The sequence below is a fragment of the Papio anubis genome, chromosome 2 (assembly GCF_008728515.1).
Source record: "Papio anubis isolate 15944 chromosome 2, Panubis1.0, whole genome shotgun sequence".
NCBI lineage: Eukaryota > Metazoa > Chordata > Mammalia > Primates > Cercopithecidae > Papio > Papio anubis.
In genome coordinates, this window is record NC_044977.1 from 160,404,695 (window position 1) to 160,419,507 (window position 14,813).

The window sequence follows — 14,813 nt, forward strand, 5'->3', positions numbered from 1 at the left end:
GTTTAAAAGCTACAAAGTCACAACACTTTCCAGTTTCCCTGTTTGAGGAAACAAAAGTTTTAAAATAAAGATTTTAAAGGGTGGGGAACATGTGGTTTGGAGAAAGGTGATATGCTTTCAACTATTTCAGTAGGCTATATTTTATTATGTTTTTGTAGCGTAACCTACATAGTACTATATCCAGTAACCATATCCTCAATTGATAGACCAGTTTGTAATCTATTATTACCCAAATGTCCAAGTTTTGTATACTTGTGAAATAATAATGTTGTTGATGACATTTAAGAATAGGTAATATTTATTAAATATGACTACAAGCCAGTACTGTAAATTATGTCAGTTAAGACCTTTATTTTATGGCATTATGAAGAACTAGAAAACTTGAAAATCTTTACATAAAAAACTAAAATGCTGAATAAAGTATACAAATATCTTCATATATGCACAGTTGAGCTCACATAAAAATGAGAAAAATTGCCTGAGAATTATTCAAAAAGAAAATGAAAGTCATTCTAGGCCATAAAACATTAACAAATTTGAAAGAAAAGAAATCATACCATTTCTGCTCTCACATCAAAATGGATCAAACTAGAAATTAATAACAGAAAGAAAACTGGAAAATCACAAAATATGTAAATATAAAACCACACACTTCTAAACAATGAAGAAGAAATCTCAAGAGAAATTTCAAAATATTTTGAACTAAATGAAAATGAAAACACACTTTATCAAAATTTGTGCGATATAGCAAAAGCAGTGCTTAGAGGGAAATGTATAGCATTTAATGTATATATTAGAAAAAAAAGGAAGATCTAAAATCAGTTATCTAAGCTTCCACCATAGAAAACTAGAAAAGAAAAGCAAATTAAATCCAAAGTAAGGAGAAATACTACAGCAGAAATAATAAAATTGAAAACATGAAACCAATAAAGAATATCAATAAAAATAAAAGCTGGTTCTTTGAAAAGATCAATACATCAACCAGCCTCTAGCCAGCCTCACTAAAACAAAAAGATAGAAGACAAAAACTATTAAAATCACAAATGAAAGAGAGGGTATCACTACAGATTCCCGTGGACATTAAAAGAATAAAAAAGCAACACTATTAACAATCTATAACCACAAATTTGATAACATAGATTATAGAACCAATTCCTTCAAAGACACAAGCTGCCAAAAATCACACGAGAAGCAGGCAATTGAATAGGCCCATCTTCATTAAATAAATTCAATCAATAATTAATACGTTTCCAAATAAAAAACACCAGGCCCAGATGGGTTCACTGGCAAATTCTACCAAATATTGGAAGAAATTACACCAAATATCTATAATCTCTTTCAGAAAATAAAAGCAGAGGAAATACTCCCTAACTCATTTTAAGATGTCAGCATCATCCCAATATTAAAACCAAACAAAGACATTACAAGAAAAGAAAACTAAAAACCAGTATCTCTGATGAATGTAGATGCAAAAATCCTCAATGAAATATTAGCAAATCAAATCCAACATTGTAGGCCAGGTGCGGTAGCTCATTCCTGTGGTCCAAGCACTTTGGGAGGCCGAGGTGGGCGGATCACCCGAGGTCAGGAGTTTGAAACCAGCCTGGCCAACATGGTGAAACTCCATCTCTACTAAAAATACAAAAGTTAGCTGGGTGTGGTGGCAGGTGTCTGTAATCCCAGCTACTTATGAGGCTGAGGTAGGAGAATCGCTTGAACCTGGGAGACAGAGGCAGCAGTGAGCTGAGATCACCCCACTGCACTCCAGCCTGGATGACAGAGCGAGATGCTGTCTAAAAAATATACATATTATACACCACAACCAAGTGGGATTTATACTAGGTATGCAAAGCTGCTTTAACATTTGAAAGTCAATTAATGTAATCCATCACATCAACAGAATAAAGAAGAAAAATCACATGAAAATATCAATAGATGCAGAAAAAGCAATTGACAAAATCCAATACCCATTCATGACAATAACTCTGATAAACTGGCAATAGGGAATATTTACAAGAAACCTACAGCTAATATCACACTGTACAATGAGCACCCTGAAGTTTTTCTCCTGATATCAGGAACAAAGGAAAAATGTCCCCTCTAATCATTTATTTTCAACATTATACTGAAAGTCCTAGCTAATTAAGTAAAACAAGAAAAAGAAGTACAAAAGGTATAGAGATGGGAAAAGAAAAAACAGACTCTCTCTGTTCACAGATGATACGATCATCTAAGTAGAAAATCCAAAAGAATCAATTAAGAAAACCTCCTGGAATTAAGAAGTAATTATAGCAATGTTGCAGAATACAAGATTGATATACAAAAATCAATTGCTTTCATATATACCAGCAATGAACAAGTAGAATTTGACATTAAAATTAAAATATACTTACATTAGTACCCCCAAAATGAAACACTTAGGTATAAATCTAATAAAATAGGTACAAGATCTATATGAGGAAAACTATACAACTGTAATGAAAAAAAAATCAAAGAGGAACTAAATAAATGGAAAAATAATCCATGTTCATGGATGGGTAGACTCAATATTGTCAAGATATGGATTCTTTCCAAATTGATCAATAGATGCAATGTAACCCCAATCAAAATCCCAGGAAGTTATTTTGTAGACATTGATAAACAGATTCTAAAATTTGTATGGAAAGGCAAAAGACCTATATTAGGTCATTTGAAGGAGAACAACAATGTTGGGGGACTGATACTACCTGATGTCAAGACTTTCTATAAAGTACAGTAATTAAGACAGTATAGTATTGGGGAGGAAAAAAAAAGATCAATAAAACAGAATAGGGAGCCCAGAAATAAAACTGCATGAATACAGTCAACCGATCTTTGACAGAGAAGCAAAGGCAATGCAATGGAACACAGTTGAAACAACTGGGCATTCATATACAATAGATGAATCTAGACACAGACCTTACAGCCTGTGCAAAAATTAACTCAAAAATGAATCGCAGGCCTAAAAAATGTAAAACGTAAAACTATAAAACTGCTAGAAAATAATATGTGATAAAATCTAGATGATTTTAAGTTTGGTGATAACTTTTAAAATAGAACACCAAAGGCACAATCCATGAAGTAATTGATAAGCTAGACATTATTAAAATAAAAAATTCCTGCTCTGCAAGAAAACACTGTCAAGAGAATAAAAAGATAAGCCATAGACTGGAAGAAAAGATTTGCAAAAGACATATCTGATAAAAAAGACTGTTGGCCAGGCACAGTGGCTCATGCCATGTAATCCAAACACTTTGGGAGATTGAGGCGGGCAGATCACAAGGTCAGGAAATCGAGACCATCCTGGCTAACGTGGTGAAACCCTGTCTCTACTAAAAATACAAAAATAAAATTAGCCAGGCATGGTGGTGGGCGCCTGTAGTCCCAGCTACTTGGGAGGCTGAGGCGGGAGAATGGCATGAACCTGGGAGGTGGAGCTTGCAGTGAGCCAAGATCGCAACACTGCACTCCAGCCTGGGTGACAGAGACAGACTCAGTCTCAAAAAAAAAAAAAGATTGTTATCCAAAATATACAAAGAACTATTAAAACTCAACAATAGGAAAGCAATCTGGTTTTAAAATGGGCCAAAGACCTTAACAGACACCTCACAAAAGATGATATACAAATGGCAAATAAACCTGAAAAGATGTTCCACATCATATGTCATCAGAGAAATGCAAATTAAAACAACAATGAAGTACCACTACACACCTATTAGAATGGCCCAAATCCAGACACTGACAACACCAAATGCTCACAAGGATGTGTAATAACAGAAACTCTCATTCACTGCTAGTGGGAATACAAAGTGGTTCAGCCACTTTGGAAGACAGTTTGGCAGTTTCTTACAAAATGATACAAATGCTTACCACATAATCCAGCAATCATGTTCCTCGGTATTTATTCAAATGAATTAAAAACTATGTCCACACAAAAACCTGCACAATGGTGTTTATAGCAGCTTTATTCATAATTGCCAAAACTTGAAAGCAACAAACACGTCCTCCAGTAGGTGAATGGTTAAATAAACTGTGGTACATTCACACAATAGAATATTATTTAGTGCTAAGAAGATATGAGCTATTAAGGCATGAAAAGACATAGAGGAAACTTAAATGCATACTACTAAGTAAAAGAAGTCAGTCTGAGAGATCTATATATGTTTCCAGCTATATGACAATCTAGAAAATGTTAAACTATGGAGACAACAAAAAGATAAGTGGTTGCCAAGGTTTAAGAGGGAGGGAAGAATGAGTAAGGAGAGCACAGATAATTTTTAGGGTCATGCAACAACTTTATGGTACTAAAATGATGGTTACATGTCACACATGTGCCCAAACTCAAAGAATGTACAGCACTAAGAATGAAGCCTAATGTAAACTATAGACTTTGACGATAATGATCTGTCAATGTAAGTTCATCTGTTATAACAAATGTATGGCTGGTAGCAATGCTGATAACAGGGGAGGCAATGCATGTGTGGGAGCAGGGGGTATAAGGGAAATCTCTGTACCTTCCACTCAATTTTGCTGTGAACCTAAAACTGCTTTAAAAAATAAAGTTTATTTTAAATTTTTAATCAGAGCTTTGAGTAGATTCAATAAACTTTGATTTCAGGGTCCACAAAGGAAGAGGTATCTTAGTAAAAAACTAAAGCTTTCAGCTGAAAGCTCTGAAAAACTTCTTCATAGAAATAAAGGTAAACTAAAAATAGACCAAACCTCCGAAAGCCTACAGCCTACAGTTAAACTATTTCAGTTCCTAATTAGATCAAGGTGATCTGCCCTAAATATAACTGTCAGTCAGAGAAAAAAAAAATAAACCCTTTCCAGAGAAAGATAATATCATCTAACATCTCTCAATATTTCACATATATTGTTCAGCATTCACTCCAAAACTACCAGGCATGCCAAAAGATAAGACCAAATGATTAAAAACCAAAGGAAAGAAAGAAACAAATATACAAGTGATCTACCTATTGAAATGATTGGGCAAGGACTTGAAAATAACTGTGATTATATGCTCAAGAAAATAATTGACACAATGGAGAATTTCAATAGAGAGCCAGATTTTCTAGGAATCAAATGAAGATTCTAAAACTGAAACAAAATTTTACTAAACTTAAGAATTCAGTGCATAAAATCAAATTAGACATGGCAGAAAAGAAGACTTAGAAACTGGCATAATGGTTAGTGAAAAATATTTCAACTGAGGTGCAAAAAGAAAAAAAGATTAAAAACAGAAAAGGCTGGGCACAGTGGCTCACGCCTGTAATCCAAGCTCTTTGGGAGGCTGAGGTAGGTGGATCACCTGAGGTCAGGAGTTCAAGACCACCCTGGCCAACATGGCGAAGCCCCATCTCTGCTAAAAGTACAAAAATTCGCCAGACATGGTGGCAGGCACTTGTAATCCCAGCTACTCAGGAGGCTGAGGCAGGATAATTACTTGAACATGGGAGGCGGAGGTTGCAGTGAGCCAAGATCGTGCCATTGCACTCCAGCCTGGGCAACAAGAGTGAGACTCTGTCTCAAAAAAAAAAAAAAAAGAAAAGAAAAAGAAAAAGAAAACATAGAAAAGAGTATAAGAGACATCTGAAATATGGGCTTAAAGTTCTAATGTATATATATAAATGGATTCCTAAAAGGAGTGCATAGCAACAAAGAACAGAATGTGAGTGATGGTCCAACATACATCTATAAGCACTGTGAAAGGAAAACAGGGGAGAAGCAAAATTCAAAGAGAGAATGACTAGGTATTTTCAGAATTTAGAAGGACATGAATTCACAAGTTCAGAAGCAAAACAAATCCCAAGCAGAATTAAAAAAAAAAAATCCACAAGTAGACATAACCCTGTAATATTGGAAAACACCAAAGACAAAGAGATGTTGAAAATCAAGTGAAAGAAAAGATATTACCTTAATAAGAACATCTGTTAGATGGAAAGTGACTTCTCAACATCAATAACAGAATCCAGAAGACAGTGAGATAATATTTTCAAAATGTCAGATAAGATATCTGTCCATCTGGAATTTCATTTTTAATAATAGCTAAATAATAATACATATTTAGCTGAAATAGTAGTTAAACTATTATAAAAGAATGAGGAAAAAATAAAAACATTTTCAAAGAAACAAGCAAAGAAACTGAGTGTTTACCATTCACATAACTTAAGGATTTCTTTTAGGGAGAAAAAAACATGACCACAGAAGGAAGACATGGGGTGGAAGAAGTGGTGAACCAAGAGATTGATAAAAGTGGGGAAATCTAAACTAATTTTGGCTTATAAGCCAATAATAATGGTAGCACTAATTAATAATTTGTGGGGTATATAAAGAAAGTAGAACTGAAATCCTGAATAAAAATAATAGAAAAGAAGGACACAATTGGAGTCAAAGTCTTTAAGGAGAAATTGACTGCAGTGTATCTGCCCCCCTTCTTAAACAGGAGAACCCAGTCTGGGAGCAGTATTCTTGAGCCTTAGGTCAGAAATGGGGTTGTGGCTTTATAAAATGAAAACCTGTCCTTCAAACACCAACTTAAGTCCTTCAATGGCTCTGCACTGCTTCTGGAATAGAGTCTACAGTCTTATACGTGGCCTGCTAGAGATTTCAAGATCTGGCTCTACCAATGCTTCTGGCACCCTTAGCAAATGCTTGAGCCACATTTCTATTAATATCATCTCTTCCTCTTCACAGTTCTTCACTCACAGTAGATGCTCAATAAATGCATGTTGGTTTTTAAAACACCATCCTTGGTACAAAGATGAATACTATCTAGTGGGACTCATTCATTAATCAAAAAAATAATTATTGAGTGCCAACTAGACGTTATGTGCTATACTATATAATGTGACAGATATAAAGATTCATAAGACAGGGCTAAGTATCTCATAATGCTTACACTCAGGTTAGAGAGTTTTTTAAGTACACCAGCAACTATAACAGACGGCAGAAGGGAAACCTAACCATTGTCACTTTACTAAAGAATTATTTATAATTGTAAATAATTACCAATAAAGACATTCATCTGGTCGTAAGGAAACATCTCTCTCAGTAAATGATCACTCTCAGGTACATGCCCACCAAATTAATATTACTACCATAAATTAAAACCAGAAATATCAATTATAAAAATAATTTTACCACTAGAATTAATGATAATACAAGTGTAACGAAGTTACCTTTGTAAAGTGTTCAGGCCTCAACCATCCAGCTTTATTCAATTATTGAATAAAGCTGCAAATTCTGACTAAGAACATTTTAAAGAAAAGTCACTCATAAAGATCATATAGTTTACTTTATAGGACACAAATGGGCAGAAACTCAGCCGGGCCTATAAAATCAGCATATAAAGTGAAGAACTGGATATGATAATGAGAATTCCCCTAATTCAAATAATCTTTAGCCTCTTTAACCCTTCAGTGGATTAGAGAGGAATAAGTATGTTTCTAAGAATAGAGAGAAAAGAGAAGAGCAAAACTAGACAATGCAACACTAGGCCACTTCATCTTGAGGTCCATAACTCCAGATGTTATCATCCTAAGCACTATACTACTATCTTTTTACTATTATGCCCAATCTGGAGATGAGGAAATCAAGGCATAGAAAGGCCAAATAACTTGCCCAATGTTGTACAGCCTATTGGTTCAAACTTAGGTCTGTTTGACTCTATAAACCACTATTCTCACGTAGGTCTGTTTATCTGTAAAAACTTTGCTATTTAATAACTATTTTCTACTGCTTTCTTACATTCCCACAATACCTAGACCTGTGCTGTACATGAATATGTTGCTGACTTCTTACTGATTTAAAAAGAGAACAACAGTATTTACTAACTGTGTTAAATGAAATCTGGCTTTCTCTATGCCCACTCTTGGGGTTCTGTTGGTATGGCAGGAACTGTTAAATGCCTACCCATAAGCATTCTCCTCCTATTCTCCCTTGACGCCAGAACCCCATGAGCCTCTGGGGAGGCTCAGCCCTCCTCAGACCTGTTAGGTAAAGGAAGTGGAGGGAGTAGGGGGTGAATGTGGCAGGGGGATACGATTGCTGAGTTAGATACAAAACTGGTTAATGCCCAACAAGGCCATAAACAATCATCACCAGGGATATCTGTTCCACTAGACAGAAATTATTTGCATCTCTGCTGGACAAATATATTCAAGTGTGCCTCTGCCTCCACAGAGTTACAAAGTAGCCCAGATAATAGAAAGTTAAGGCCAGCACTGCAATGAAAAAAATATCCACTAATATATTTTGTCTCTTCCATGTTTTATGAAAAATTTTTTAACACCAATGAGACATAAGGGAAGTCTGCTGGAATCTTATAGGAAATATTTCCCTACTCTTGTAAAAGACAAAAAAGTGGGGGAGTGACATGCCATATGTCCCTTTTACCTTTTCTGGAGTTTGGTTACTGTTGTATGAAGGCGGGATATGTGGTCGTGTTACAGCCATCCTGGCAACCACAAGACAAGCCTGACTACAAAAGCCAACCACCCTGAGAATGGTGGAATAAAGAGAAAGAACTAGAACCCTAGATAATACTGCCAAGCCACCCAAGTTAACCAGCTCTAGAACAACTCACTTTGGAGACTTCTTGTTAGGCAAGGTAATAAATTTTCTCTACTATTTAATCTGCCGCTGTTATTTGCAATTAAGACCATCTTAAGTTGATCACTTAGTTTCTACAGCTATTGATTCTAGGAAGTCAGAGATCACGGGTTTAGGATTTGGAATAGTGAGCTAAGGAGCCCACCAGACGACTTGGTGCTATAACTTTGGAATAAGTAAAACATTCCAAAGAAACTCACCTGATGACACCTAGACTAGATAAGCAGAAGATGAATTACAAGTAATAATACACTGATAGGCCTCTATAAATATATAAATTAGTAACTCATCAGTAGATACTTTAAGAATAAGGCATACAATATGTTAGAAAGCAGTTATGAGAAGTAATTAGCTGGCACTGTGGCAATGGAACAATAGATTCTATGCAACAAACCAGGTATCAAGCTATTTGCTAAATATCTATTGAAAAATCATAATTGGCCAGGCATGGTGGCTCATGCCTGTAATCTCAGCACTTTGGGAGGCCGAGGTGGGCAGATCACAAGGTCAGGAGTTCAAGACCAGCCTGGCCAGCACGGTGAAACCTCATCTCTACTAAAAATACAAAAATTAGTTGGGCATGGTGGCACATGCCTGTAATCCCAGCCACTTGGGAGGCTGAGGTAGGAGAATTGCTTGAACCTAGGAAGTGGAGGTTGCAGTGAGCTGAGATTGTGCCACTGCACTCCAGCCTGAGTGACACAGCGAGGCTCTGTCTCAGGAGGAAAAAAAAAAAAATCATAATGTATTGGCTTTGTGGTTACAGTAAGCCAAAATGGGCCAGCATATTTTTGTCCCATGCTTGGCTAATATCCTTTCCTTTGAAGTATATGAAAATGAAATCTAAGAAATAATAAGGTAACAGGCAATACAGTTTATATGAAATCTTTCTTCTAAAAAGCTCAACACAGTTCTCCATCTATTATCTCATGTGCACCATACCATATCTGTTCCAGTGGTGGCTCCTTCTCATTTCTATGTTTCATGGTACCCAAGTGATATGGTTAAGATTTGCTGACAGTTTGTGGTTAAAATTCATGCTAAAAATCCCATCTCCATCTCCCCATCAGGTCATTCTTCCCCAGCATCCAGGGCCCATGTTAGGATAAAGAACAGTCTGTGGAGGTGCAGAGAGCAGGCCTTTCTCAGGCCTCCAGCCCAAGGTAGAACTGTGGAGAAAGTATGGACAATTCTCTTCACCTCCCCTCAAGCCCTTATATGAATAGTTTCTGAAACCCTCCCTGGAGGTCTGTCCTTCATCTGGCAGGTTCTCAGGGTGGATCACAAACTCTTCTTGCCAAAGGTGCTGGCACAGCCAATGGATCCTTTGTGACGTACAACCTAGGCAAATCCCGTTACTGGTCTCTGCCATTTGGCCCCTGTCCTGGGTGCTGAGGCACCTGCCTTTCTTCATCTGTGTCATGTCCCCTCACTAACACAATGAGTCCTCTATGTTACAAGTCAGAAGCAGGGTCAGGTCTTCCTCAAACTATTGGCCACTGCCAGCACATCAGGAGTGTGCCCACACCTGACTCAGGGGTGAGTTTGCCTTGAAAAAGTGACTATAGGATATCCTCAAGAGGTGAGGACCAGGAGAAAGCAGGAATCTCCAGTAACACCAAACACAACTTCTCTCTGCTTTTCCATCTTCAAATCTGGGGTAGGACACCTCCTTCCACAGTCATATTTACTGACTCAGATTTCCAAGTATGTCTCTTCCCTGGAAGCTTCACTACACTAAAAATGAGTTCTTAACACTGCCTTTCAGGGAACATTTTAGCCACTCTACCACAATACCTCACTGAGCTGGCTGGGAAATGCATGGGCAGTGAGGTGATGAGGAAACCATCTTGGAGTAAGTGTCCCAGCCCTGTTCTCTCCTCCACTGGGAAAGCACCAAAATCGCAAAGCCTCAAGACCACCAGCAGGTGGGCTGTCTGCAGAGAGGCTGCTCAGTCCTTTATCCTAAGAAATTGACATTAACTGAACTCCCGGCCCAGAACAGGAATGGGTTTCAGTGCAACATTCTCAAGATAGCTTTCAGTGAACTGTGAATACTCTCAGCTTTTAACATCATTATTTATGTTTATGCCATATGTTATAGATTTAGAATAGCATATAAATAAACCAAATTAAAATAAGTACAGGAAAGCTCCAAAGGAGTGAACAGATCCTTCATTTTTTCTGTAACTTCATTCTTCTTAGTGTTTCCAGGGTCGTCTTCATCTCCTCTGCAGCTGCGCTGTATTAGTCTGGGTTCTCCAGAGAAATGCATGATAAATGATTTATTATAAAGAATTGGCTCACAAATTAGGGAGGCTGAGAAGACCCACAATCTGCTGTCTACAAGCCGGAGACCCAGGAAAGCCAATGGTATAATTCAGTCCCAGTCCAAAGGACTGAGAACCAGGGGAGCCAATGGTGTAAATCCCAGTCCGAGGGTAGAAGATGAGATGTCTCGCTCAAGTAGTGAGGCAGAAGGGGGCAAATTCCTCCTTCCTCTGTCTTTTGTTCTATTTAAGTCATCAAGGGATTAGATGATGCCTGAGGAGGGCAATCTACTTCACTGAGTCCACAGATTCAAATGCTAATCTCACCCTGGAGACACACCTAGAAACAATGTTTAATTCTGGGCATCTACTGCCCAGTCAAGTTGACACATAAAATCCACCATCATATATATAATAAACTAAAAGTTTTTCAAGGCATTTGCAACAAACCTAACCTCTTCACATGTATTGTGTCCAAGGTAATCTTCTTAACTCATATGTAAGCCAATTTATGTAATTTTCAAAATCTACTTTAATATATACTATAGATCATACAAGGAGAAAACTAGAATAATGCTTTGTAGACAAGCCTACATTTATCAGCTGTAATTTGAAAGATTTCAGTTTAAAACTGAGTGAAACATTGTAGTAGACTCATTCTTGTTCCCAAGTATTCACACTTCTTATTCCTTGCAGTGAGGGCTCCCTTTGGGAGGAAGAGGCATCCCCACACCTCTGACATTAGGAGTGGTCATGTGACTTCTCTGGTCAATGACATGTGAACAGACTGGATGATTGTCATGTCTGAGCAAGGGGTTTCCGCACTCTTGCTTTTCCTTCCACCAGGAGTAAAGCCCATCCCAGATAGGGGTTGCTCCTTCAGTTTGGGTACTGGAATGAAGACATGTAGAGCAGACTTGCAGATGACCCCTATCTGTCAATATGCAACATGAGCAGGAAATGATTGCTGCTGTAAGCCACTGACATTGGAGTTTTGTTAATACAGCATGACTCCCTTCAGCAAGAACATGTTTTAGTGCTACATTCCCAAAGTAGCTATCAGTGAGCTGTGAATAGTCTTGGCTTTTTAACATCATTATTTATAAATGTTTATGCCATATGCTAAAAAAATCATTCTTTTGGATTTAAAATGTTTTAAAATCAGATAATTAAGATAAATAAGTTTATTTTCTGAAGGAAATATGTTTTATCCTAAATTAAATATTGAAAACCAACAGAAGTGAAACACAGATTACACATTTACAATCAGGAATAATATATATATATATGTAACTGCTCCGTTTAAAAACCATTCTAAAGTTGGATCAAGAGGAAGACACCTTCCTTCCCCTCCTCACTCCAAATTCCCAGAAACACAAGAAATTTTTCAAGAGGAAATTCATAATAGTGCTAGAAAACAATAGTTATATTTAAGCAAGGTTGGTTTTTTTTTTTTTTGAGATGGAGTCTTGCACTGTCGCCCAGGCTAGAGTGCAATGGTGCAATCTCGACTCACTGCAACTTCCGCCTCCCAGGTTCAAGCCATTCTCCTGCCTCAGCCTCCAAATAGCTGGGATTACAGGTACTCACCACCATGTCCGGATAATATTTTGTATTTTCAGTAGAGACGGGGTTTCACTATGTTGGCCAGGCTAGTCTCGAAATTCTGACCTCATGATCCACCTGCCTTGGACTCCCAAAGTGCTGGGATTACAAGCGTGAGTCACTGTGCCCGGCCTGCTTTTTTTTTTTTTTTTTCCAAAAAGTCAGGAGAGAAAGCAGGAAGAGAAACCCAAAACTTAACACACTATTAGAAGAGTCCTGCCTTTGCATCCCTCTACCCACAGCAGCCACTAGTTCAATCATGCATTCTGCACAGCTTTTCTGGCTGCTTCTCACTCTTCCCACTCATTGGCTTCTGCTTTCTAAGATTACCTCCTAAAAAATCTATTTGTACCCTAGTCTTTGTTTCAGGGCTCTGATATTGTAGGAACCCAAACAAAGTCAAGCCCTGATGGTTCCCTAAGATCCAGGGTCTCACTTCTAACTTCCTTCTCTCATTCTCATTCTCTCTCTCTCCTCCCTCTTCTTCTCCTTCTCTCTCCATATTCTACCCAGCATATTCACAATTAAACTCATCACCATTGTTTCAAACCTGTCTTTCCAACTTCTCATTCATCCAGGCACAAAACCTCAGGTTCATCTTTGACCTTCTATCACATGTCACAGATCAACTTAATTTCAAGTCCAGCCATTTCAACTTACTGAGTTCATTATTATCCTTCCTCATTCTACCCACCTCTGCCAGCTTGGTTTAGGCCTTACAATCTCACACATGTATATTATAAAAGGTTCTTGACTGATAACCCAAGTTATCTTCTCTCCTTGGTATAATTTATCATCTCACCTTCCTGAAGCAAGCTCTGGCAATATTATATAACTCCACTCAAAAAGCTCTTGTGGAGTTCAATGTCTATGCTCCAAAATAAAGCCCTCTTGACCTCAGCCTACCTTTGCCAACAACGTTATTCATTACTCCAAGAGCCTTCCCAACAGAACCACTCACCATTCTAAGATTTCCATGTTTTTCCACCTCTGTGGCTGTGCTCTGTTCCCTACATCTGGAAAGCTCTGACCCATTTTTCATCATACTCAAAACCTACCTTGGGTCAAGTGCTACTTCTTCCAAGAAGCCTCCATTGATTCCCCAAATGAAAACATTATCTCTCTTCTGATCTCCTATAACACTTAAATTGTACTCTTCTTGGCACTTTTATCACTTGTTTTAAACTACAGTATAACTTACATTAAAATGCAAAAATCTTAAATTTGATGATTTTTTACATATATATCAACATATGTACCACTCTTGTAATCCTCCATCCAGATTAATCTATAGAACATTTCTAACATCCCAGAAGCTTTCTTTGTGCCCCTTCCAGGCAAAACCCCTTTGCTAATATAATCTCTATTCTGACTTATCTTAGATTAGTTTTGCCTACTTTTGAACTTCATATAAATGTAGTCATACAGTATAGACTCTTTTGCACCTGGTTTCTTTCATCCTACATCTGATCTCTGAGATTCACCCAGGTCATGCTTATTATCAATTGTCTATTGTTTTAAAATTATAGAATAGTAATTTTAAAAGTCCATTATAGGGCCATACCACACTTATGTAACCATTCCACTGTAGATGAATATTTTTTAGTGTTTTCGCAATTACAAAAAAGGCTTCTATGGACATTTCTGTATACCTTTTGTTGGACATCAGCACTCACTTCTACCCTTAGGAATAGAATTACTGAGTCATAGGTATTTGTATGTTTGGCTTAGGAAGTATTGCCAAACATGTCTCAAAAGTGTTTATATCAATGTATACTCATTAAGAATATAAAAGAATTCCAGGTGTGCCATATGCTTACTAACACTTGTTACTGTCATCGTTTTTAAAACCGCTTTTGATGTCTGTGCTTTCATTTCTATATTAAATTATAATGACATTACACAGAGCTTAACATTTTGCAAATTTTTAAACTGTATAATATCTCAACGCATATTTTCTACCCTATAATGTAAGCAAGGAGAGTCCTATTATTATCCTTACTTTATATTAGGTAGGTGCAAAAATAGTCGTGGCTTTTGTCATTAAAAGTAATGGCAAAAACCACAATTACTTTTGCACCAACCTAATAGATGAGGAAACAGGTTCAGAGAGGAGAGCTTGCTTTCATGACCAGCTTGCTCAAGGTCATGAATCTGGTGAATAGTGGAGACACTTAATCATGTACATCCACCATGGTACATGGCTTATAGTTACAAGAGTACATGTTTTATGTCTGTTCGCTTACTGACAGCTCTTTGAGGTTGACACTTATTTTTAATTTATCACTATCTAACGAGGGAATTGAT

General features: G+C 37.2%; 1 protein-coding gene across 25 annotated transcripts in view; it reads right to left on the reverse strand.

Annotated features, from left to right (window-relative positions):
- NEK11 (NIMA related kinase 11) overlaps window positions 1–14,813 on the reverse strand; it is a 317,965-nt gene that overhangs the window by 225,606 nt on the left and 77,546 nt on the right. The gene's annotated exons all lie outside the window — the stretch shown is intronic.